Genomic DNA, 26,685 nt, shown 5'->3' with positions numbered 1-26,685 from the left:
TTTTCCTCTGTTCGTCCAGGACATCCAGAATGAGGTTTGTCATCAATCAACATTTCACCTTTTTTGAAACAAGAAAACTATTAGTACACTTGAGTTATTCCCATAGTGTTGTCCTTTAAGCTGTATTCAACATCACAATAGTTTCTGTGGCATTTTTCCTGAGCAGGAAACAAAATTTTATAACCACATGCTTTTCTTTTAAATCAGTCATCACAAAAAGTGAGGTTCAAGCAAAACTGGTTTCATGAAAAAATTCAATGTGACCAGAGAGAACCTTCCCAGATGATGCCACTGGGTGCACTAACTCAGAGCAAGTTGACTAATGCTTGCCTAGCAGGAAAAATGTGTACTACAAAAGCTCTGCCCAATGGAACTTGTTTCTTTTTTTGGGGGGTTGAGGGGGAGGAATATGTTCTCGTATATAATTTCCTCACTAGAACCATACTAAAAGTAGAAACTAAAATCATTTCAGAAGTGATAAAATCAGACACCAAGACATACTTTAACAAGTAATTGAAAGTATGACAATAAATTTCCCACAGGAAAACATCGGCATATATAATCTACTTGAGCAATTTTACACCCTGACAACCAAAACCAAAACAACAAACTACAAGCATTTCCACACACATGGTGATCTACCCTAAGGGACGATGAGTACTCAGGGTCAAGTTCTTTCCCAGGGTGACCGGATGTCACCAGGAAGGAACAAGACAGAAGCACAATAAACCATCTTGAACTGGGAGGTCCTCGCTCTTGGCCGGAAGCTGCTGAAGTAGAGTCCCAAGTTCTGCTGCTCGAATCAAAGTGAAAAGCCATCCAGGAGAAACATGGCCATTTTAACCCAGAGCACCCCCATTCAGTATCCCTGCTCAAAATTCTGAACTTGAATTCAATCATGAGAAATCTATTAGACAGATACAGATTCTGACCCCTGTCTGTTACAAAACTGGGCCAACAATGTCAATGTCGTCAAAAGACCCAAAAGAAAAGGCTGTGGAACTGTTGTAAAAATTTTAAAGGATTATAAATTGTATAACTAACAAATAACATAATTTTTTATTAGTTCCTGAATCTTCCTTTAAAAAAAGGCTACAAAAAACGTTCTTAAGACAATTAAGCATATTTGAATATGAACTGTGATAAATTTGTGCTGTAAGCCCAAAGCCCTATACCTGGCATGACAGAGTCCTGCAGGTGCTGCAGGACAAGCTGGGGCTGCTCACTGCAAGGACAGCTGTGGAAACCCACAACCACAATTCCTCAGGAGAAAGATGAGCTGTCTGCTCCATGAAGATGCCTAGTCTGGGACACCGTGAGGTCCTGCTCTATCCTACACCCATGGCCATCCACATCCCTAATGAACATCAAAGTAAAAATCCACAACAAAATACTGACCAATCTGTGGAGGAGCGGACGAACCAACTCTGGAAACACAATATTACTCAGCTGTCAAACACTTCATGATAGAGGCAAAGTTAAGAGGGCAGTATGCTTGGCAAAGTTACTCAATCTCACAAAGATACATATTTCATGACACCATTTAGTACACCTCTAGTAACCATCAAAATCTGTGTGTTTGGGTATGAAAGTCTTGTCTTGATTTTTTTTAAAACAATGGTCTCATAAAATACCCAACCTTTTGTATTTGACTAACTTCACTTAATATAATGTCTTTGAAATCCATTCATGTCATGAGATGTATTACGGTTTTACCATTTTTCATTAAGGATGCATGGTACTCTATTGTTTGAACATACCAAAATTTATCCATTCTTCCACTGATGGGCAATGATGGCCTCTTGCTATTGTAAACAGTGCTGCGATGAACAAGGGTGTGGATATTTTTGCTTTTATTGTGCTCTTTATTTCTGGAAGGTATTGCTGGACCACTATATTAATTTTTTTAACAAAAGAGACTAATTTTGCTCATCTTGGGAACTTAATGAAATTATCCTTTATGTGCTCCTTCAGGTCTAATTTCTTATATTCTTTGTAGTTACCACAAGGATTGCATTTAACATCTTACATTTATAACAACTGGTCTTAAGATTGATAAAAACTTAATTTCAGTAACATATAAAAACTCTGTGCCTATAACACTTCCTCTGTTTATGTAATAGTTGTAATCAATTACTTTATACTGCATATACCCTGTAACATAAATTTATACTTATGTTTATGCCTTTGTTATTATAAAGCAAGGATAAAATTGTGTGTAACCACCAAAATTACCTTAAATATGGTCATTATACTTCCCCAAGTCACCTTTAATGTTTGTTTTTTTTCTATGCATAATATCAAGTCAATGTCTAGTGTACTCTTTGCCATCTGAAAAATTCCCTTTAACATTTCTTGTAGGGAAGGTATAATGGTAACAGTCCATCAATTTTTGTTTGAGACTTTCTTAATTTTACTTTTTCATAGAAAGTAATTTTGCAGGATGTAGTAGTCTGTTGACAGTTTTTTTTCTTTTACCATCTTAAAAACATGTTGTACCACTGACTTCTTGTCTCCACCCTCTATCATAAACAAAATGGAATTAAGTCTTATTGAATATGTGTGTATGTGAAGATTTCTCTCTTCCTGCTTTAAAAATGATCTGAATCTATGATTTTCAAGAGTGATTATAATGTGCCCCAATGTCTCTTTCTTTGGGTTTATCCTATTTGGAGGTCATGGAGTACCCATGGTACTGAATGTGCAGATTCACATATTTCATAAGATTTGAAAAGTTGTCCATAATTTTCCTCCAAATATTCTTGCTGGGCCTTTTTTCTCTGTCTTCTCTGTGCAATACTCGCTTGGTGGTGTCCCACGGATTAATTAGGTTCAGTTCACTATTACTAATTCTTTTCTCTTTGTCCTCCTCAGAATCAATGATCTCAAAATGGCAAGATGGAGACATTGATCTTCATCTAATTTAATAAGTGGGAAATATTTATTATCTGCATCAACATCCCAGTTAATTCCTTCACGCATAAGTCACATGCACCTCCACCTTCCAACCTTTCCCCTAATTCTGACAACTGTCCCTCCCATGGGTCTCTCGACTTCTAGTAGCAAAACTCTATCGGGTGGATGATGAGAGTCACAGGCTACAATTCAGGTCCAGAAATCATTGGTTCTTCATTCAGGGCAGCCTTGTCTCACTTGCCTTAAAGGCAGGTCCCTCTCTGACTCTCAGCCTCTTGGCTTGGCTTCTGCCATGCTTATGTAGGTGTTAAAAGTAGCTCTTTTACTTCTGCCAATAACTGTCCAAAGTACCTCACTCACCAGTAAGCCTTGGTCAGAAATACTAATCTCTAGTTCTGTGACCGGACAAGCCTAACTCCATCAAATGCCCAGAGACAACCTACTTCTCCAGCAGGCCTCTTGCCTGGAGGCACCCAATTAGTTAGTTCTCTTGCTCCATGGATGGGGAAGCCCGCCATGCTGCTTCTTGCTTCTCTCCTGCCACTCTCTTGGTTCTGCAACTGCAACTTCTATGTTGCTGCTTCTCAACATCTTTTGTCATCCCTTGTGGCTGCTACATCATCTGTTGTCAATTTGAGAGGATTCAGAGTGAAGGGGTGAAGTTTTGCCTGTCAATCAGGTCTCCGCTTGATGAACTCATTGGGAGGTGCTATGGAGAAGAATAGCTTGCTGGAGGCGGAACACATGCTCAGTACCAGCGAGACATTCTTGTTGACAAGCAACATGGAGACAGGCTGATGGCAGTCTGAGCCTTGGAGTTGGAGAAGCCACGTAGAAACCCTGTCTGCACTGAGATACTTACACTGCCACTGGATCCACAAGACTTTCCACCCACTGGCCTGTGATTGTCCTGTATTCAGAGTTACTGCATGTGTTTTGTGAGTCTGAAGAAGACTTTATAAATTGGTATTGGACATATAAGCTAATACCAGACTTATGGATTTGATCTGGACTGGGCTGGGATTTTTTTCAATATTCAATTACTCTTGTATATAAAATTCTTTCTTACACATATATGTGTCTCTCTGGATTTGTTTCTCTAGTCAACCCAGACTAACAGATCCCTGGTATTATCGCTTTCTCTTTCTTTCTCCTAAGTCAAACAGGTTCTCAGCACTGGGCCCAGGGTCCAAACGATGGAGTCCACTATCATCTTTTCTCCCTGGTGGTCATGAAATCTGTTCGATGATTTTATGTAAACTTGGGTGGAGTCCAACGTGTCTAGCCTAAAGGCACTTCCTTGGGCGGGGGGGTGGCCTTCTTATAAGCAGTGAACCTGTGATCTTCTTTTCTCTGGGACTTTGCCTTCCTGCTGTCTAGGACTCTGCCACTGACCCTAAGATCTGTTGGTGCCCTGCCATGTTTCCACTCAGTGGATCCATGAAACTCTGTACCCCAAGCCTGTGATCTTTCTACATTCTGCATCAACTTTCTGCATCATCAACTTGCAGCTACGTGAGTCTGGACAGAACCTTGGCTTGCATCGCACTTGCGGACTTGAGTTGGGCTGGGCTGGGATGCCTTCTTGATATAAAGTTGCACGAGTGTCCCTGGATTTGCTCCTCTTGACAACCAGCCTAACACAACCTGGCCTCCAATCTCATTTTAAGTCTAGCAGGATAGACAACTGCTCTTGTTAGAGTTCCATACACCTTATTTGCATAGTCCCATCCCACTAAGAGTGTCATGTCCTTATTTATATTATTATCAAGCTACCCAGCCCCCTTGGTGGGTCATGAATACTTCACTTGCAAATCAGTCCTCAGTCCTTCCGTGAGAGGTGCAAAGACTACGGCTATAAGTGCTGTTACTCATTCATTGAGCCACAACTGACTTTTTTCCTTTGGCTACTTCAATCTGCTATAGAACCTCTCCAGTTCTTTCAAAAAAGTTCCGTCATGTTATTTTCAGCTCTGTACTTCTGTTCAGTTATTTTTAAATTTCTATCATTTTATTGAAATTCTTGTCTTCTCTTAGACCAGTGGTTCTCAACCTTCCTAATGCCGTGACCCTTTAATACAGTTCCTCATATTGTGGTGACCCCCCCAACCATAAAATCATTTTCGTTGTCTTCATCACTGTAATTTTGTTACTGTTATGAATCATCATGTAAATATCTGATATGCAGGATGTATTAGGTGACCCCTGTGAAAGGGTCATTTGGGCCCCCAAAGGGGTCGTGACCCACAGGTTGAGAACTGCTGCCTTAGACTATTTCACTCATTTTCTTGATTTCTTTGTCTGTGCTTTCCTTTAGCTCAGTCTTTTTTTTTTTTTTCCTTTAGCTCAGTCTTAACGCCCACTCAGAGGACAATGGAACAATCTTAGGGGGAGGCCATCGCTGAAAAAGCAGGTACTTAGACTTTATTCTGAATTATAGTGTATAGTATGATGTTTTTAATTGCAAGGGGAAGTGATCAATATTTTTCTTTCATATTTTTGAAAGGAAGGTGGTAAGCCAAGTACGTGCAAACCTACACTTTAGCTCTTTGAGTATCTTTAGTACTGCTGCTTTAAAGTCTCTGTTCTTCAGTGATTGTTCCTGTCATTTTACTTTTATCTGTGTATGGGCCATGGGCCATCTTTCCAGTTTCTTCATATGCCCTTCTACATTTGGTTGAAGATATTTTGGTATGAAATGGAAATTAGCTTTATCCCTTTCCCTAGAAGTTGCTCTTCTTCTTTATTGCTGTTGTTAAAAATTATTGGAGGTGGATATGCTGCCCTGGAACACCCAACTCCCATCTTGTTGATCTGCTGTGGCTGCTTTACCATTGGCCTCACTGCGTGGGGGTGCTGGCTGCTACTATTTCATTCTAGGCTCCCTGAGCAAAGGTGCTGGTTGTGTGTTCCAGGGCCAGACTCTGCCTCAGGTGCTGGCTGTGATACTCCAACAACAGACTCCCTGCCCAGGATACCTGCTCTCACCAACCACCACCCTGACTCTCACCTGGGGGCAGTGGCTTTCGCAGAGTGCCAGGAGAATCCCACACGAGCACATCAGCTGTGCTGTTCCAGCACCAAACACTTCACCTGGGCACACTGGCTGTGGGATCCTGAACCGGGTTTTTTTTCTCTGGGGAGCAAAACCTGCCACAGATGCATCCTAAGACTCCCTGTGTGGGAGTGCCAGCTTTGGATCTTGAGCACCTTTAACAACAGCTGTCTCAGACTTACCATGGGGCTTCTAGCCAGGAAGCCTGCATTACGGAGCTCCAGGCCCGGACTGCCTATCTGGGAGCCACAGCAATTGTAGACTTAACATGAAACTCCCAACCCAGGAGTCCAGTTGTGGAATCCAATCCCAGGTTCCCCAGCTGTAAGCTTACAGTACAACAGACTCACTTCCAGCCTCCCTGCCTGGCAACACCAGCTATGGCTATCTCACTAACAGCTGGGCTAACAGGGTGCACTGGTCATGATGTTTCTATGAACAATTTCCCACTCATGGGAACTGGTTCCAGTTTCTGACTTTTTGGCATTCCTAGAAATAGCATTACTGCTTTTTCCTGTATATACCAACAGCAACTATACAAGGGGGTACCCTCATCGCTTCTCGGCCTTTTGGCTAAGATCAAGTGTAGTATCTGTTCTTATCAGTTTAATATCTGATACGTCCTCTATCCGAGGACAATATATTAAATGGATTTTTGGAGCAGGGAGTTGGAATAGGAGCTTGCTCCGTCCACTCCACGCATCGACCTGGTATTGCAGTACTTCCGGGAACGGTGCACCAGAAAAAAAAAAAAAAAAAACAAGGGGGTACCCTCAAAAATCCAAAACCCCCCTCAGCTATATATTTAATTTGTTTTTACAAAACACATTTATCACCTTCAAAGTCCTCTCCATTACACTTAATACATTTGTCAGATCTGTGATTCCATTCTTGGAAACATTTTTCAAACTCATCTCTTTAGATAGCTGACAGCACCTCCCTCATTTTTTTCTTCAACTCCTCTATGTCATCAAATTGATGTCCTTTCATGTCCCTCTTCATTAAGGGAAACAAAAAAAAAGTCACATGGAGAGAGGTCAGGTGAGTAAGGTGTGTGGGGCAAGAGAGGCATGCTGATATTTGCTAAAAACTGGCACACTGACATGGCTGTGTGAGCAGGTGCATTGTCGTGGTGGCAAAACCAGTCCCCCATCTGCCACAAATCAGGCCTTTTTTTGTTGCACACTGTTATGCAAGCTTTTCAGAACCTCTAAATTGAAAGCTTGATTAACAGTCTGACCTGGTGGAATGAACTCCAAATGCACTATCGCCCTCACATCAAAACAACAAATGGGAGTCGTTATTTTGGGGTACCCCCTCAAACACTATCCTCTCTGCAGATATTTGAGCTCCAGTGTCTCAAACCCACCCTCCAAGTTCCTTGGTTCTGATATCCCAGATTCATATCTTTTGCATTCCGAGTCATAAGACAACAGCTTTTTGTGTTTATTGTCTCTGGGTTATACCAGTATTTCCTCTTTCTCTCCTCAAGCATGTGTAAACAATTCCTTGAGTCAAATTCCATTTCTTAAAATGACCCATGTGATTTCTGTGTTGACTAAATCCTGAGGGATCAAAAAATTATGCTGATTCTTATTCATCTCCAGTCAAAACATCATCTCAGATACAAAAAAGCTATTTCATTTGAAAATTATAGACATTATACCTTATGTTTAAATTAATGAATTATAAAATGATTTTAAAATAAGAAAATGTTCTAAAATTGAAAAAAATTAATGAATAATATGAAATCATCTTTAATATGTTTTTATTATTTTTCAAAACAGGATAAAAACAAAGCATAAAAAGCATTCACATTATCAACATACAAAGACAGTGTTCACATTTTTATATATTTACCTTAGTCTCTTTCTATTTAAAGATCTTATATATTTTTCATATTTGTGAGCATATAACCCATCCCCTTTACACACTATATTTTATCATTAAAGTTTGACTTTTTTCTCTTTTAAAAAATTTTTTTAGTTTGACTATTTTCTAATGTCTACTTGTCAAAAAAGATTTACAAAGTGCTTATTATTTTGACATGCAGAAGCAAAATGATAGATGCATCTCTTATCGTTATGTCTTCTCCTGTCAGATTATTCTCAAAATGGTGTATTTGGGGAGGAAGAAAACATAAAAATTCATACCAACTCAGGTTATTTCTCTAGTACATATAAAAACAGATTAAAGTTAGCATTATTTTAAGAACTATACATAAAAGTATTTTTACCAGAAAATAATGTTAATAGCATATTTTGCAATATCAACCCCCAAAATTTTAAAGTCTTCCTTAGCAACCTATAAAAAAATTGCAAACCAATTTAGAAAGGTCAACTACTCACCCTCTGTTACTGACAATCGCCTTTTTCAAGTGAACATAATTTGCAGGAAAGATCCCCTGAAAAAGAAACAAGATATTCCATTAGGAACAAGAAACAGCCTCTCACACACACTGCCATCAATCCCTGGCCATGCTCGATCATCGCATGGCTCTTCGTGCAGCTGCCACTCTATATATATATTTCAGGTGAAGTGCAGAATGCCTCCAATATGCCAGGTAGAAAGTACATGGTCACGTGCAATCAGAGACTATTCTCAGGAGGAAACTACAACCTTCGAGCTGCAAAAAAAAAAAAAAAAGGAAATACTCTCTGGGGCTATGCCAGGAGCTCAGGACACAGGACCAGTACAGAGCTGGGTGGGCATCTCCCTCACCAACACATCGCCTCGCCAACAACTTACAGATATCCACTGCTGTGAGGAAGCCACAACTCTCAGACACCAACAAGCACTGGGGTCACAAGAATGAATCCATGTGGGAGCTCCTACATGGATTTCTGCTTTGAGATCTCCCAACTCCCTCTGCGTTGGTGTTTACTTTACTTTGGTTTCAAGTCCAAAAGCACACAAAGCACATTCCTTTTTAACAGCTATTTCCATTTCTCAAACATTTCCACACCTTACCCTAATAATGCATATGTTTCTCTTTCAATAAAACACAAATATGTGAAGAAAGCTAATGGTACCCGGCTATCAAAAGATATAGTGTCCGGGGTCTTAATGGCTTGAAGGTAAACAAGCGGCCATCTAGCTCAGAAGCAACAAAGCCCACATGGAAGAAGCACACCAGCCTGTGCAATCACAAGGTGTCGAAGAGATAAGGTATAAGGCACCATCAGAACAAAAAAAAACTTACCATAGTGAATGAGGCGGGTAGTGCCGAGTGGAGACCCAAAGTCCATTTGTAGTCCACTGGACACCCCCTTACAGAAGGGTCTCAAGGAGGAGATGAGCCAGTCATGGTGTGATGTAGCAACAATGAACAATAAAACTTTCCTCTAGTTCCCAAATGCTTCCTCCCCGCCACCCCCCAACACACATACACACACACACACACACACACACACACTATCATGATCCCAATTCTACCCTGCAAGTCTGGCTAGACCAGACGATGTACACTGGTACATCTAGGAACTGGAAACACAGGGAATTCAGGGGAGATGATCCCTTCAGGACCAGTGGTGTGACTGGCGATACTGGGAGAGTAGAGGGAGGATGGGTTGGAAAGGGAGAACTGATGACAAGGATCTACATGTCACCTCCTCCCTGGGGGACGGACAGCAGAAGGGTGGGTGAAGGGAGACGTCGGACAGTGCAAGATATGACAAAATTATAATTTATAAATTATCAAAGGCTCATGAGGAAGGGGGGAGCAGGGAGGGAGGGGGAAAAAAGGAGGACCTGATGCCAGGGGCTTAAGTGGAGAGCAAATGTTTTGAGAATGATGAGGGCAATGAATGTACAAATGTGTTTTACACAATTGATGTATGTATGGACTGTGTTGTATGAGCCTCTAATAAAAAAAGAAAAGAAAAAAGTCTCATTTGACTAGAAAGACAGTTAAAAAAACACACAAATGTATGTGTATTTCTTTTCCTGAAAGGTTATGAGAGGAAGGCAGTTCAGTTAGGGGCCCTGAAATACAACTTCAGAGTGGCTGTGAACTCCTTGAATTTTCTTTTCAACAGTGACTATCACTTGAAAAACAAGAACTGTCTCCCTCTTATAATTGCCATGTTCTCATAGTGACCTTATGAATGAAAGTCTTTTCCTTAATGGAAAACGACAGTCTAGGGGAGCAATTGCTGAGCTTGGCTCCTCAGTGTGGTCAACTTAATACTCATGGAATAGAGCATTTTGATGGATGATGGAGGAATACACATCTGTAATTAGATTGGAAAATAAAAATTCTTCGATGTTTTCTATACCTTTATTTCTAGCTGTTCTTCCCTCTATCTGCTATTAGATTTGCACTCTTAAAAGCTGTGGCTTGAAATGAGGAGCTGATACCAAGGGCTCAAGTGTAAAGCAAATGTTTTGAGAATTATGATGGCAACAAATGTACAAATGTGTTTGACACAATGGAGTATGCACGGATTGTGGTAAGAGTAGTATGCGCCCCCAATAAAATGATCTAAAAAACAGACAAACTATGGTTTTATGGGGTTGGTGGTGGAAGGATGTTCTAAAATTGATTGTACAATTCTTCTTGATATAACTGAATGATTTAACTATTGAATTACATGCTACATGGATTAGGTGCCAATACAAATGTTTAAAAAAATGAAAATAAACAAACGGTGTTTTAGCTGGTTGCTCCTCTGTAGAAAGCCCAAAGAGGTAACACATGACATGCTCAGCATGTAACAAAATTAATGCTGCACAAAAGGTAAATAATGAAAATCTTTCTCCTTTTTATATCTGACTCCCAATTACCAGTTATCAAGAGGCCACAACTGTTACCAATTTCTTGTTAACCTTGCCACAACATGCCTACGCCGCACACTGTCTCATCTACAAAGGGTTTGCAAGAGGATTAAATTAATTAACATTTATAACAGCACTTACAATGGCACAAGATACATGTTATGTATTTTGTAAGTGCTTACTTTTATCATTATGCAAATAGCATGAAATTGTATGCCAATGTTGTCTAAAAGTATTAGTATATACATATCTAATAGTATATTTTCTAGTAGCTACTTAAAATAATTTTAAAAGGTAAAAATAATTATAATCATATAGTTTATATATAGTTCAACATGAAATCAATAAACAAGCATTGAAATGAGAAAAAATGGAGAAATGAAGACTTTTCCAGATATTTAAAGGCCAAGGAAGTTCACTACCAGTGAATCTACCCCACATGAACTGCTACTAGAAGCCTGCCAAGCTGTGATTAAAGGACACTAGATAGTAATTCAGAACCACTAATAAACAGGATAAAAAAGCACTCGTAATGGTAGCTTCATAGACAAATATGAAATCCAGTAATGTACTTGTGGTTTAGTTTCTAAAGGTAAACAAGGCACCATTTAGTTGAGGAGCAAGAAAGCCCACACGGAAGAAGCACACCAGCCTGTGTGGTCACAAGGTGTCTAAGGGATCAGGTACCAGGAATCAAGGAACAAAAGATCGTATCATTGTGAATGAGGGGAGTGCAGATTGGGGACCCAAAGTCCATCTGTAGGCAACTGGACATCCCCTTACAGAAGGGTTGTGGGAGGAGATGAGCCAGTCAGGGTGCAGTGTAGCAACAATGAAACATACAACTTTCCTCTAGTTCCTAAATGCTTCCTCCCCACCTACTATCATTATCCCAATTCTACCTTACAAATCTGGCTAGACCAGAACATGTACACTGGTACAGATAGGAACTGGAAACACAGGGAATACAGGATGGATGGTCCCTTCAGGATCAGTGGTGAGAATGGTGATACCGGGAGGGTGAAGGGGGGTGGGATAGAAAGGGGGAACTGATTACAAGGAACTACATATAACCTCCTCCCTGGGGAACAGACAACAGAAAAGTGGGTGAAGGGAGATGTCACACAGTGTAAGATGTAACAAAATGAAAATAATTTATAAATTATGAAGGATTCATGAGGGAGAGAGGAGTGAGGAGGGAGGGGAAAAATGAGGAGCTGATACTAAGGGCTCAAGTAGAAAGCAAATGTTTTGAGAATGACGATGGCAACAAATGTACAAATGTTCTTGACACATTGATGTATGTATGGATTGTGATATGACTTGTATGAGCCCCAAATAAAATGATTTAAGAAAAAAAACTGGAAACCCCTGAAAAAGTAGTGATAGAGGTATTGACAGAAAGAATATCTATGATACACCTGAAACAAGTACAAATAGACCAAAATCTATTAAAAAGCAGAGAATAGAAGAATGGACAAAACCCAGACTTCACCTATATGCTGTCTATAAGACAGTGACTTTAGGTATAAAGACACCAAGAAGTTAGAAGTAAAAGGATGGTAAATTATGTAAATAGCAATCAAAGGAGAACTGGGATGGTTATATTATTGTCTGACAAAATAGACTGAAAGTCAAGGTCACAAGAATCAAATATGTAAGTTGTATATTCACAAAGGTTTAAATAAAGCAAGAAAACATGAAAATTATAACATAAATGACCTTCAGAACTGAGCCTTAACATAAGAGAGAAAGCTAGTTCTATTATACTATACAGTAAGAGACTCGGATTATCCTATTTCAATAATGGATAGAACAGTTCAAACAAAAGTAAAATTTAATAACATTAAAACTTGAATAACATTAAATAGTTGTAAAAGACATATATAGAACACACTATCCAATGAAAGTAGAGCATACATTCATTTCAAGTGCATTTCAGAATCAGGCATATGCTAGCTTTTAACTTTTTGTCCATAAAACAGCTTTGAATAAAAATTTAAGACTTTTGAAAGGATAAAAGCCTATTTTCATATCACAGTGGAATAAAACACTAATCAGTAACAATTTTTAAAATCCACAAAAATACATTTAAATATATTTTTAAAGACTACATATATTTTAAAAGAAGATCGAGCTCAATAACTTAATGATACACATTACAAATGTAGAAAAATAAGAACAAAGAGCTAGTAAATATACAAAAATAATAAAGATTAGAGAGAAGATATGTAAGTGAAATCAAAAGTTGGTTCTTAAAAAATAGTCAATAAAATAGGCAAACTTTCGGGGGGAAAGGGACAGAAGACTCGAATCAGGCAAGTCAGAAATGAAAGTGGAGGTATCACTGATATGAGAGCAAGTAAAACAATTATAAGAGAATACTATGAACAATCTTAAACCAACAAATTAGGATGCCAAGACAGAATTAACAAATGCCTAGAAACACACAATCTAACTAGCAAACTCAAGAAATGAAAACTCGGAGTAGATCTATCAAAAAGAGATTGCATCTGTCACTAAAAATATCCCGAGAGAAAAGTCCTGAAACAGATGGCTTCCCCCAGTGAACTCTGTCTTACATTTGAAGAATCAACACAATACTGTTCAAACCTCTCCAAAAATTTGAACAGAAAGTACTTGCAATGTATTCAATGAAAGCAGTGGTAATCTGCTACCACAGCTCCACAAGAAAACTCTGAAACACACACAGGAGCAACAGGTACGATGGCAGCACAGTCAGATGCACCCTTTGAACAAACCTAGAGGGGCCAAAATAGGTAAATCAATGGTGTCATGATCCTGCAAGACAGTCAAATAATTAGTCATCTAATTGAATAATGAAGCCAGAAACACAGCCCTTCCAGACGGTATAACAACGTTTCTTTTTACTGTAGAGGAGTTTCCCTATCCCCTTCCACAGTAGAGGGACCTGTGGCAGTGTTGGCAACACTGAAGGTGAGCCACACACTGGGCTGTTAGAGAGGAGGCAAAGCCTGCCCCTGCTGTGGGACGATACTGAGTGTCTCTTCACATCTGCTCGAGGATAAACTGAGTGTACAAGACCACCTGGGAACGGTTTGTCTTTATGGTGTTAGTGATGCACGACTGCTATACTGTGTCTGGAGTCAATCTCTTTTGAAATAATGAGGCAAGTGCTAATAGGGTTCCAGGACACAGTGCACGGGCTCATTGCAAGCAGAGAGTGAATAAATCTGTCTCTGTGATCACTGAACACCGACAAGGTCTCTCACTAATACACTAGTCTTAGTCTCATTACATTCCATCAGGAGAGTGGGGGGGACTGCTGGACAGCTGCAGTTTAAGAAAGAGAGGTCAATTCAGCAGGCTGGGTGACTTTCTAAAATTCCAAAATGGGGCATCTTGATAAACTTTCTCACACGACACAAGATGATCATAGGGGTTTATTATGAAGCAGCTTTAAGAAAACTGAAAACTGCATTGGTCAAGAAAAATTTACACAGAGAAGATTTTTCCATCGTGACAACGTCCCTGCTCATTCTTCGAGAGTAGCAAAGGCCTAGCAGACAAGAATTTCCTGGGCAAACCTTATCCATCAACCCTACCAGCCCTGTTCTTATCCCTTGAAGCTTCTTTTTATTCCCCCAATATAAGAAGTCCCTGGAGGATCCCAGACTGCCATTTGATGTGGCACTGAACAAAGGGCACAGAATTCTTCTGGGAAGGTTAGAGCAAGGGTTCTCAACCTTTCACAGTGGTCTCCCAATTCATAAGAGTAGCAAACTTACAGTTATGAAGTAGTAACAAAAATAATGTTATGGTTGGGGGTAACCAACACATGAGGACCTGTATTAAAGGGTCGCAGCATTAGGAAGGTTGAGAACCACTGGGTTAGAGAGATGGAAACATCACCTTCAGAGGTGTACAGTGAGGGTCAGAAATAATATCTTCACATTCTGATATTGATTTGTATATTTAAAAATCCATTTCTATGATTTTTTGTAGCTGTATTTGAACTTACTCTGATTTGAAAGAGATTAAACAAAAAAGAGAAGCAAATATGGGTAAGGTAGATGTCAAGATACATGGGGATTTCCAAGAAACCAGGAATCAGAAGCTGAAGATATAAGGACCTTCCTGCAAAGCCTACAGCGACAGAACACCTTCCCCTGAAGTCAGCACCCTGACTTCTAGCCTCATAAACTGTTAGAAAACAAATCTATTTGTAAGTCATCCACTTGTGATATTTCTTTTGGAACAGTACTGGATAAATAAGACAATGGCAAAGCCTTGTATGGTATCCTAATGAGACCAAGACAAGGGTATGCCTGAGAGAACTTGTCTGCAGGCACTCACTGATTGTGGAGACATATTTAAACACTGTTTGAATAAACTGTGCATGTAAAAACTGAAACCTTAGTGAGTTCCCCTTGTATATATTACTAAAAAGCTATTTTATATCACATTGGTCTTTGCAAAAAAGACATCTATCTACCTGCTCAGCTGCCTGGAAGAGATCTATATTTATGCCCATTCAAAAGAAAGGTGACCTAACAGAATTTGGAGATTGTCAAACAATATTACTAATATCCCATGCAAGTAAAATTTTACTGAAGATAAATATAAAAAGGATAGGAGCCATACATGGACAGGGAGCTGCCAGAAATTCAGGCAAGATTCAGGGGATGGAATAAGGGAAATCACTGCTGATATCAGATGGATCCTGGCTGAAAGTAAGATGATGTTTACTTGTGTTGTATTGGCTGTGCAAAGGCATTTGACTGTGGATCATAAACTGTTGAGAAGAATGGGAATTACAGAACACATAATTGTGTTCATGCAGAATCTGTGTATAAGACCAGGAGGTAGCCATCGGAACAGAACAAGGGGATCATGAGAGAAAGTCTACATCCCCTGCAGAGCAACTCAGCCCCTGCCAGAAGGACTCTCCGGAATGCACGCATGACAAGGAGGAAGGAGAAAACGTTTAAGGCTTGGGCTTCATGAGAGAAGAGTGTTACCAGAAGAGACGATGACACAAGAACAGCTGAAGGATGTGGTTACTGGTGGGAAACAGTGTGTAGGGGGAGGGGGTGTGATAAATCATTGGTTCTCAAAGTGTCCACCCAAGACCAGTAGCATCTGCTTCCCTGGAACTCATTAGAAATGCAAATTCTCAGACTCCACCTTACATTTACTGGATCAGACACTCTAGGGATTGGATCCAGTCATGTCATTTAACATGTCCTTCAAGTGATTCTAATTCTTACTAAAATTTGAGAACTTTTTGTATTATTTCAACATTGAGTGAGAATTGGAGATAGTAAGTGTGAATTCATCTGAGGTGAATCTAATTTTTCTTTAGCCATGTTCATGGAGTATCTTAATTTCTCAAGTCCCTTTTAGTGTCTCGTTTGATGCTCAAAAATCAAGCAATTGCCACAGTCAACTGTCCCATACAAGGGTGCTTTCCACTGAACATGCCCTATCTAGTCAGTTCTGGCATATCTGGAACCCAAAACCATTGCCATCAAGTCAATCTGACTCATGGCACCTCCAGAATAAGGTCTGTGCTTCAGAGGGTTTGGGTTGCTGATCTTTTGGAATTAGGTGGCCAGGATGTCCTTCCAAGGTGCCTCGGTTGCACTAGAACCTCTGATCTCCATTAGTAGCTGAGCTCATTAATCGTTTGAGCCACGCAGGACTTCTCTCAGATTAAACAAACACATAAATAGGCTATCATTACATGAGAGGGGTTTGTAAACCTTTTCGTTTTTGTTTAATACAAGCAACACACAAGTGATAAAATAATGAGAAGGTGTGCGTTAGATTGGTATCCTGTGATGTCAAGCAAACAACCCAAGAAGTTGAACCATATGGAGACATGCAGCTCCAGGGCTGGAGGAAGGTTCAATAGTCGTCTGCCACATGCAGATGGCAAAACCTGGCTTGTTTCCTAAAAGCCAAGAGGGTTTAAACCATTTACTGAAGAAGGGCAAGAATCCAGCTTTCAGGATGGGTTCTAAGGAGCTCTGTTAACATACAGCATGGTGCACTGGGCTGCTAGCTGCACAGTTGGTGATTCAAATCCAGCTGCTATATAAGAAAAATGAGAAGTTCTGCTCCATAAAGCTTTACAGACTTGAAAAAAGAGGGGAAAAAAAGATTTACAGCCTCCTACCCACAGGGGCAGCTCCCCTCTGTCCTACCGGGTCACTACGAGTCAGAATCCACTCAGTAACAGTGAATTTAGTTTTAGTTTTTTGGTTTATGTATTACAACTCAATGTAAAGAAGAAAAAATCCTCAGACTAGACCAATAGACATTATCATGAGAAATGGCGAAAGGTGGAGGGATTCCATTTTGCTTAGAAACACAATCGATAATCATGGAAGCAGCAGTAAAAAAAAAATTGTCGAACAGCATATTACTTTGGGCAAATCTGCTCACAAGACCTCTTTCCAGTGTTGCCAAAGATGTCACTTTGAGGACTAAGATGTACCAAGGGCCTCATATGCATATGAGAGCTAAACGGCAAGTAAAAAGATTGAGGAAGAGCGATGTCTTGCAGTGGTGAGGAGACTACTGAAAGTGTCATAGGCTTCTAGAAGAACCAATACCTCTGTCTTGGAGGAAATACAACCAGAATGCTCCTGAGAAGCAAGATGAGAAGGCTTCGTGTCACGTACTTTGGACATATTATCCGGTGAGACCAATCCCTGGAGAGGGACATGAAGCTTGGTAAAGTGGGGGGTCAATGAAAATGAGAAGACTCTTAATGAAATGGAGTGACACAGCTGCTACAACAATGGGCTAAAACTTAACAACTATGAGGACCAAATGGTGTCTCATTCTGCTGTAAGTCGGGTTCTGTCAGGCAGAACCAACCTGATGGCACCAAACAAGTTTTTCCTTATAAATGATCTTTCTTACCCAAAACAATTATACAAAGAAAAAGAGATTAAGATTTGAGAGCTTTTATAAAACTGTTTATGAAAGAAATCTTTTGTTATTTACTCTTAATGCTACAGCTGTTATCTAGATAGTCTCTAAATGTCTCTCGGTGCATCTTAAATGCTAAAGGGAATATATTTTAATTAAAACAATTCTGACTAGTAACCAAACATGTTTTTTCCCTATTTCACAGTTGATATAAACTCACCTAACTTATCATGTGATTCCACAGAACTAGGCTTATAAATACGTCCATTTACTTTTATCAAACTATTTGATTTCCTAAACAGGCATTTTCAATCTGGGCTTTGAAACTGTGATCACGTTGGTACACACCATCCCTTAGGAGAATGCTGAGTCTGTGAGGACTCTGACCCAGCATCCCAGGAAACCGGACTATGTCATTCTACATACTGAAAGGAAGTCCAATAAGAATTGTCTGTGTATCAAACAAATCCATAGGGCAACTCCTCCCCTACTTCAGAAAAGATAATAATAAACTTTTCATTACCTTTACATTTGGCTTCTTTGTTGACACACCTCTGTACCAACCTAAAACAAAGCATACAAAGGGAATTAAAATTATTAAAAAGGACATAAAGTCATTTTCTTGAGACATAATATAAGCATTTTAACAAAAAAACAGGTGAATACAAACCTTACCTTACAACACCATTATAAAGCCCAAGGGTCGTTCTGGTAGTTTGCTATCAAAGGAGCAGACTTGCAGTGACACAAGATTCCTGAATTTCATCTTAAGTCAAAAAGTCCTTTTCAATGAAACAAGACTAGAAAAGCCCTTAGAGGATACATAAATACCCAGATACAGATGCTGACGGCAGAGGAGGGCCACACGCACAGCGCTGTTTGTGATGCCAGAGAGGGGAGAGCGCCCAGATCTCCCTGATCTCGCTTAATCTCTCCTGCACGCTACTATACTACTTACATAAAGTGCATATTCTGCCCATATAGATTTCCCACTTTATTTACAAGCATACCTTGGAGACATTGTGGATTAACTTCGAGATCACCACAATAAAGCAAATATCACAAGAAAGTGAGTCACCTGATTTGTTGCTGTTGTTTTCCAAGACATGAAAATCATCGTGAAGGGATGACATTAAGACCTCATGTCCATGGCCTCCCTCATCCAGATGATATATCTGTGTCTTTGTGTTTATCTCTTTTACGACTTAATAAATGTCTTCCTTAAATGATAATTGAGATGAGGTCTCTTATGGACCCTAAAACAGGTGGTGTAGCTAGAAAACTGGATTCCAAATTGTCTTTCCTGGTGGGATGCCTGGAAGGTCTAGGACACTTGGTGGCAGGAAGAAATGGTACTCCTTCACATTTCCATGGACCCATGTAAGTCAAACAAGATTTTTTTCCTAACTCAGAATCTTCTGACAACTGGCATTCGACTCCAGCTTCTGATAGAAGTTTGCCTACTCTGGGTCTCATGTACCAAAAAGCATACAAAATATAGACAAAACACAAACAAAAAGCCCAACAACAAAGACAGAATGAAACAGAGAAAATCCTCAATCGAAAATAAAGCAGAAAATATTTTCCAAACTGGAACAATGATGCACTGGATCAAGAGGGAGATCAATGACAAGGTGTCACATTTTGACCTAAACACAACTACAGTGATACACTCTACAAGGCACTCTGTCTAAGAACAAGGTCCAGAGTCGGAGGGGATTCACCAGTGGCTTAATCCACAGAGCGGATCGTGCAAATGGGTTTTGGGTACAGCCTGTGAGAGTGGAGACTTTGGGGTCTTCATTTGCTGATGGGGCATGACTCAAGATAAAGAGAAACAGAGGCAAGAATATTCTAAGGACTGGAATTTGGAATGTGAGCAGTATGAATCTAGGAAAATTAGAAGTCATAAAAAATTAGATGGAATACATGAAGATCAATATCCTAGGCATTACTGAGTTGAAATGAACTGGTATTGGCCATTTTGAGTCAGAAAATTATGAGTTAATCTGCTGGGAATAAAGCAACCAAGAGGAATGGTGTGGCATTCACTGTCAGAGACGCTCTTACTGAACCCATCATTAAGTACAACGCTATCTGTGATTGCATTGTATCTATCTGCCTGAAAGGAAATCCACTCACAACAACTATAATTTAACTTTGGGCACTAACCACACAAGATAGTGATGAACAACTTGAAGAATTCTACCCCGGAGTAGGGAACCAGTGGAGAGGTCTAGGGGGCTGGCCCCAAACCCAACTACTATGTGGACACCTGCTCCTCCTTGCAGAAGAATTTATTTCAAAGGATGGCATTCAATCTGCAGCTCTGGGAGAGGGACATATGTAGTAGGAGCACGTGGGAGCAGATGAAGAGGGAGGAGGAGAGAGTGGAGCACATCCTGGCCCACCAGGATAATGTTCCAATTAGAGCAGCCAGTCCACAGAGAGGACCACATGGCCAGCCCCACTATGAGACATGACGTCCCTCACTGACCCATAGCCCTACAGGGGTCACTACCAGAGACACAGTGTGGGAAATGCGCCCAATCTGATCCCACCACACTGAAGCAAAACACTAAGGGGGTGCAACAGAACAGCAAGGGGATGGAGCAACAAGGTCCCCAGGGAATGCTGAAGGTGGCCTTTGGGGCCAGGGTGTAGTGCCCCAACAGAATGGACTGGAAAACACTCCTAAAGGACAACAAACAGCCCTTGAACTAATTACAAGTTTTTCTTTCTTGTTGTGTTTTGTTTTGTTTTCTGTCATTGGTTTGTTGTTTATTGTTGCTTGGTTTTGCTCTGTCTTGTTTTTGTGTGTGTCATTATCTTCGCAGGTCTGTCTAAATAAAATAGGCTGGATGAACAATCTGGAGGAGAAAACAACGCGACCGACAGTTCTGGGGGGACATGGGAGGGGAGGACGTGGGGGAAAAGGGAGTGATGTTAACAAGCCCAGGGACAAGGGAACAAGTGATCCAAATTGGTGGTGAGGAGAGGGTGAGAGGTCTGGTAGGGCATGATCAAGGGTAATGTAACCAAGAGGAACTGCTGAAACCCTGGTGGGGACTGAACATGATAGTAGTACGGAAGCAAAGCCAAAGGAAATAGAGGATAGAGCTGGGAGGCAAAGGGTGTTTATAGAGGTCTAGATAAAGGCATGTACATATGCAAATATATTTATATATGAGGATGGGGAAATGGGTCTATGTGCATATATTTATAGGCTTAGTATTAAGGTAGCAGAAGGACATTGAGTCTCCACTCAAGTACTCCCTCAATGCAAGAACACTTTCTTCTATTAAATTGGCATTCTATGATGCTCACCTTCCTGACACAACCTCTGAAGACAAAGCGGCTGAATAAGCAAATGTGGTGCCTGGCTATGAAAAGATAGAGTGTTTGGGGTCTTAAAGGCTTGAAAGTAAACAAGTGGCCATCTAGCTCAAAAGCGACACAGCCCACATGGAATAAGCACATCAATCTGTGTGATCACAAGGTGCCGAAGGGATTAGTTATCAGGCATCAAAGGACAAAAAAATCATATCATTTCGTGCTCACTTCCCTGATACAATCACTGAAGACAAATGGGTGCATAAGCAAATGTGGCGAAGAAAGCTGATGGTGCCCGGCTACCAAAAGATATAGCATCTGGGATCTTAAAGGTTTGAAGGTAAACAAGCGGCCATTTAGCTCAAAAGCAACAAAGCCCACATAGAAGAAGCACACCAGCCTGTGCGATCACGAGGTGTCAAAAGGATCAGGTATTAGGCATCTTCAGAACACAAAATCTTATCATAGTGAATGAGGGGGGTAGTGCACGATGAAGACCCAAAACCCATTTGTAGACCACTGGACATCCCCTTACAGAAGGGTCTTGGGGAGGAGACCAGCCAATCAGGGTGAGATGAAGCACCGATGCAACATACAACTTTCCTCTAGTTCCTAAATGTTTTTCCCCCGCCCCTGAACACTATCATGACCCCAAGTCTACCTTGCAAGTCTGGCTAGACCAGAGGATGTACAATGGTACAGATAGGAACTGGAAACACAGGGAATTCACGGCAGATAATCCCTTCAGGACCAGTGGTGTGAGTGGTGATACTGGGAGGGTAGAAGGAGGGTGGGTTGCAAAGGGAGAACTGATGACAAGGATCTACATGTGACCTCCTCCATGGGGGACGGACAGCAGAAGGGTGGGTGAAGGGAGACGTCGGACAGAGAAAGTTATGACAAAAATTTTTATAAATTATCAAGGGCTCATGATGGAGCAAGGAGTGGGTAGAGAAGGGAAAAAATGAAGAGCTGATGCCAGGGGCTTAGGTGGAGAGCAAATGTTTTGAGAATGATGAGGGTAATGAATGCACACATGTGCTTTACACAATTGATGTATGTATGGATTGTGATAAGAGTTTTATGAGCCCCTAATAAAATGATTTTTAAAAAAAGAGTTCTACCAACAACTTCAGTCGGAAACTGATCAAGCATGTAGTCAAGATGCATTGATAGTTATTGGTGATTGGAATGAAAAAGTTGGAAACAAAGAGGGAGGAACAGTAGTTGGAAAAATACGGACATGGTGATAGAAATGAACTGGAGATAGCATGATATACTTTGTAGCACCAATGACTTGTTCATAGCAAATACCTTTTTTTTAACAACACAATAGGTGACTATACACATGGACTTTCCAGATGAAATACACAAAAATCAGAATGACTACATCTGTGGGAAAATATGATGGAGAAGCTCAATATCAGCAGCTAAAATCAGATCAGGGGCCTCCTGTGAAACAGACTATCAATTGCTCTTTGGTACATTCAAGATAAACTTGAAGAAAATTAAAACAAATCTACAAGAGTCAAAATACATCCTTCAGTCTAATCCAGTGGTTTTCAACTTTTCTAATGCTGCGACCCTTTAATATAGTTCCTCATGTTGTGGTGACCCCTAACCATAAAATCATTTTCGTTGTTACTTCCTAAGTATAATTTTGCTACTGTTATGAATTGGGCAACCCCATGAAAGGGTCGTTCGACCGCCAAACGGGTCACCACCCACAAGTTGAGAACCACTGATCTAATCTCACCTCAATTTTGAGAACGTCTCGAACACTAGTGACAGAAGATCTGATGAGCTGTGGGAGGACATCAAGACCATCATTCATGAAGAAATCAAAAGGCCATTAAAAAGACAGGAAAGAAAATGGATATTAGAAGGTCCCAAATAGAATGTGGGGAAAATGTGGTACAGAACTCAAAATCAAAATCATAAATGAGACTAGGTTTGTTGGTTGGATAATGATTGGTGGGAGAACCACTGCTCTCCAGGAATACTATCTTTTCCTTCACCCAAATCAACAACTTTTAACCCTCTCACAGCCAGTCTAGCCTATAGCTTCAGCTCCCCTCTCTTGCCTTCCTTGCATTGGTAGCCATCAAAGTCTGTTTTTCTTTTGGTATGAAAATCTTTATCTTAATTTTATTACAGTAGTCTCATACAATATTTATCATTTTGTGTTTGGCCAATTTCACCCAAAATAATGTTCTCCAAGTCTATCCATGTCATGAGGTGCTTCATAGTTTCATCATTGTTTTTCAACAGTATAATATTCCAGTGTGTGTGTGTGTGTGTGTGTGTGTGTGTATGTGTGTGTCTGTGTGTGTGTATGTGTACACTAAAGTTTCTTTATCTATTGTACACTAAAGTTTCTTTATCTATTCAGAAGATGAACTTAGATGGAAAAAAATAGAACAGAAGAAAAGAAAGAAAGAAAGAAAAAGAAGATGAACTTTTTGGAAGACTTTATGCCTGAGACCAGGAACAAGACATGGATGCCCACTTTCACCACTATTATTCAGCATTGAAGTGGAAGTTGTAGGCATAGCATTTTGGCAAAAAAAAAAGGAGGAAAGAAAATAAGTTAAAAAATCCATACTGGGGGAAAAATAATAGGTAAACTTTTCTATTTGAAGATGGAATATAATCATATATTTTAAAAATCCATCTTAAAAATCCAAAAGAGCAAAAGAATGAAGAGTTAATCAATAAATTCAACAAAAGCACAACGTACACACAGTTATATTTTTATACATAGCTAAAACATTCTGAAATTTTAAAAAGAAATTCCATTTACAACAGCTTCCAAAAGAATAAAATAATGAAGAATAATGTCAACAAAAGAGGTAAAATACTTGTACACTGGAAAACTACAGAATGTTGCTTTCAGAAAATTTCAAAGACCTAAGAAAATGGAAATAAGTGAAAAGGCACTCCACATTTGTGAATTGGAAGAGTTAATATTTTCTAAGACGGTAATATTCCCCAAAGTGTATACATACTCAATGCAATGTCTACAAAAATTACTACTGTCTCTCTTACACAAATAAAATGATAAGAAACTCCAAATATCCCAAACAATTTTGAAAAAGAACAACATTGGAGGACTGACACCTACTGATTTCAAAACTTACAAACCTACACTAATCAAAGCAGTGTAATATTGGCATAAGGATAGGTATGTACACCAAGGGAATACAATGGACAGTCCAGAAGTAAGTCCACATAACTATGAACAGTTGATTTTTTATCAGAAAGTCAAGCTAGTCAATAAAGAAAGAATAGTTTCTCCCAACAAAATGATAGAACTATAGGTGAATGGAACAGAACTAAATTCAATGCTTACCTCAACATACAGAAAAATCAAATAAAAATAGATCAATAATCTAAATATAAGAGCTCGAAACAGTTATTTCTCTTCTGCAGACTGTGTAGAGGCATTCAAAATGGTTCAGGGTCTGATCTACCAGCAGAGGCTGTCCCACAACATAGCCGCTTATAAAACAAGGCTGTCCCAAACCCCTGGTAATAGAATTGTTTACCTCTATACAAAGAAGGCTGGTAACGCACCGAAATCTGCATGTGGCATATAATATGCCCAGGCCAACTTCAACTTCTTATGAGCTTGTCCAAAACAAGAAAACATGTCAGCAGGGCCTATGGTGGTTCCATGTGTGCTAAATGTGTCTAGGACAGGTTCGAGCGTGCTTTCCTTACTGAGGAGCAGAAAATCATTGTGGAAATGTGGAAGGCACAAGGGACAAAGTCAGAAAGCTAAAAAATATCCAAATGAAGCTTTTTTAAATAAAAAAACAAATCAAATGAAAAAGAATAAGAGCTAAAGCCATAAAGTTCTTACAAGAAAGCACTGGAGTAAGTGTTCAGGACCTCAGACATGACAGTGGATTCTTAAAGCACCACAAGCAGGAGAGGGTGGGGGGAGGGGTACAGGGCGGGGAGAGGGGAACAAAACAAAACACCAACACTATCAAAAAAGTGAAGTAACATTCAACTATGGAAGAAAATATTGGTAATTCATATAGATGATAAGAGTTTAGAATCCAGAATAGGTATAAATCTCTTACCACTCAGCAACCGAAAACAAGCAACCAAGTTAAAAACTGGGAATAGGACTTAAACAGACCTTGCCCCAAAAGACACATACTGCCCTCCAGCAAACACCAAAGTAGAACTGCCCCCTAGGATTTTCTAAGGTGCAGATGCTTACAAAAGCTAACAGCCACATCTCTCTCCTTACGTAATAGCTGGTTAATTCGAAACAATGATCTTTTGGTTAGCAGCAGGGCATTCTCCCCACTGTGACACCAGGCTCCCTTTATGAGAGATACATAAAGCCGATTAGCACATGAAAAGATGCTTATCCATCTTGCAAAAAGGACTAAACTCAAGGCCATACAGTCCATGCTGACTCACAGTGACCCTCTGTGGGTTTCTGAGATGTAACTGTGTACAGTAGAAAGCCCAGCCTTTCTCTGGAAGCTGCTAGTAGTTTCAGATCACAGCCTAACCACTGCTCTACCAAGGCTACTTTATCCATCTTAGCAATCAAGAAATGAAAATTTCAAGTTATAGTTTCCCTGTAGGACAGAATAGAACTTCTCCCTAGGGTTTCTGAGACCTTAAATCTTTATAGGAGCAGACAGCCTCACCACTCTCCCATGGAGCGGTTAGTGGATTTGAACCACCAACCTTGCAGTTAGCAGCCAGTATTTAACTCATTTTATACACTAGGATGGCGATCATCAAAAATAAAATGAACTATAGTTGGCAGGGATGTTGAAGACCTAGAACCCTTATCAACTGCTGGGAATGTAAAAATGGTGCAGTCACTTTGGAAAAGACTGGCAACTCCTCAAAAGGTTAAACAAACCTAAGGATGTAAGCCAGCAATTCCATCCCTAGATGCAGATCTGAGAGAGAGGAAGACATACACTTACGCAAAAATCTGGACACAAATGTTCACTCCTATCAGCTTGATTCATATTAGACAAAAAGCGGGCAATCTAAATGTCCAGCAACTGATGAATGACTGAATAATCCATGGCATAGCCATACAAGGAAAGATTATTCAGTAACAAAAGAACATCAGCTCAGATGTGATCTGGTAAGACAGCTGAGCCCTCAGCATACCATGTGGTACTGAAGTTAGTCATGACAACTAAATATAGCATGATATCATTTGTATGATCGATCTAAAACTGGCAAATCTATACCACATTTTTACACAAAGAATGCATACACTTTATAGTTTTCATTTTTTCCTAACCAGACAACCTCCTCAAAGATTTTATTTCCTATGCATATTTTATAAGTGTGCATATTACTTGAGTTTATTATTTGCAAAAATACAGTACAAACAAAAATAGATTAGCAGCTGCCCAAGCCTGAAGAATGGGTGGTTATGATGGCTAAGAACATAAGAGCTCATTTTCGGGTCAGAAGTATGTTCTAATATTGGTTGTTGTGATGACTCTACGACTCTGTGACTAAACATACTAAAAGAATTCAATTTAATTTAATTGTACAGTTAAAGTGGTGGAACTGCATGTTATATGAATTACATCTCAATAAACCTGAAGAATGAGCCACCCATTCCTCATTTATTGACATTGTTAGGTTTCAAAGACCAGGTCATTATGCAAAAATTGGCATTA

General features: G+C 39.8%; 1 long non-coding RNA gene and 1 other non-coding gene across 2 annotated transcripts in view; one reads left to right on the top strand and one right to left on the bottom strand.

Annotated features, from left to right (window-relative positions):
- LOC142445523 (uncharacterized) overlaps positions 1–26,685 on the bottom strand; it is a 162,908-nt gene that overhangs the window by 88,821 nt on the left and 47,402 nt on the right. The window contains exons 2-3 of the long non-coding RNA XR_012784031.1: positions 18,195–18,235; positions 8,320–8,375 (exon numbers count right to left, since the gene is read on the bottom strand). This is a non-coding gene — a long non-coding RNA (uncharacterized LOC142445523). The remainder of the gene's footprint in view (positions 1–8,319; positions 8,376–18,194; positions 18,236–26,685) is intronic.
- LOC142447374 (U2 spliceosomal RNA) lies at positions 6,525–6,715 on the top strand. The gene has a single exon (XR_012784102.1). It is a non-coding gene; the product is annotated as a U2 spliceosomal RNA (small nuclear RNA).

This window comes from Tenrec ecaudatus, chromosome 4 (assembly GCF_050624435.1).
Source record: "Tenrec ecaudatus isolate mTenEca1 chromosome 4, mTenEca1.hap1, whole genome shotgun sequence".
Taxonomy (NCBI): domain Eukaryota; kingdom Metazoa; phylum Chordata; class Mammalia; order Afrosoricida; family Tenrecidae; genus Tenrec; species Tenrec ecaudatus.
This window is presented reverse-complemented; position numbering and strand designations above follow the sequence as displayed.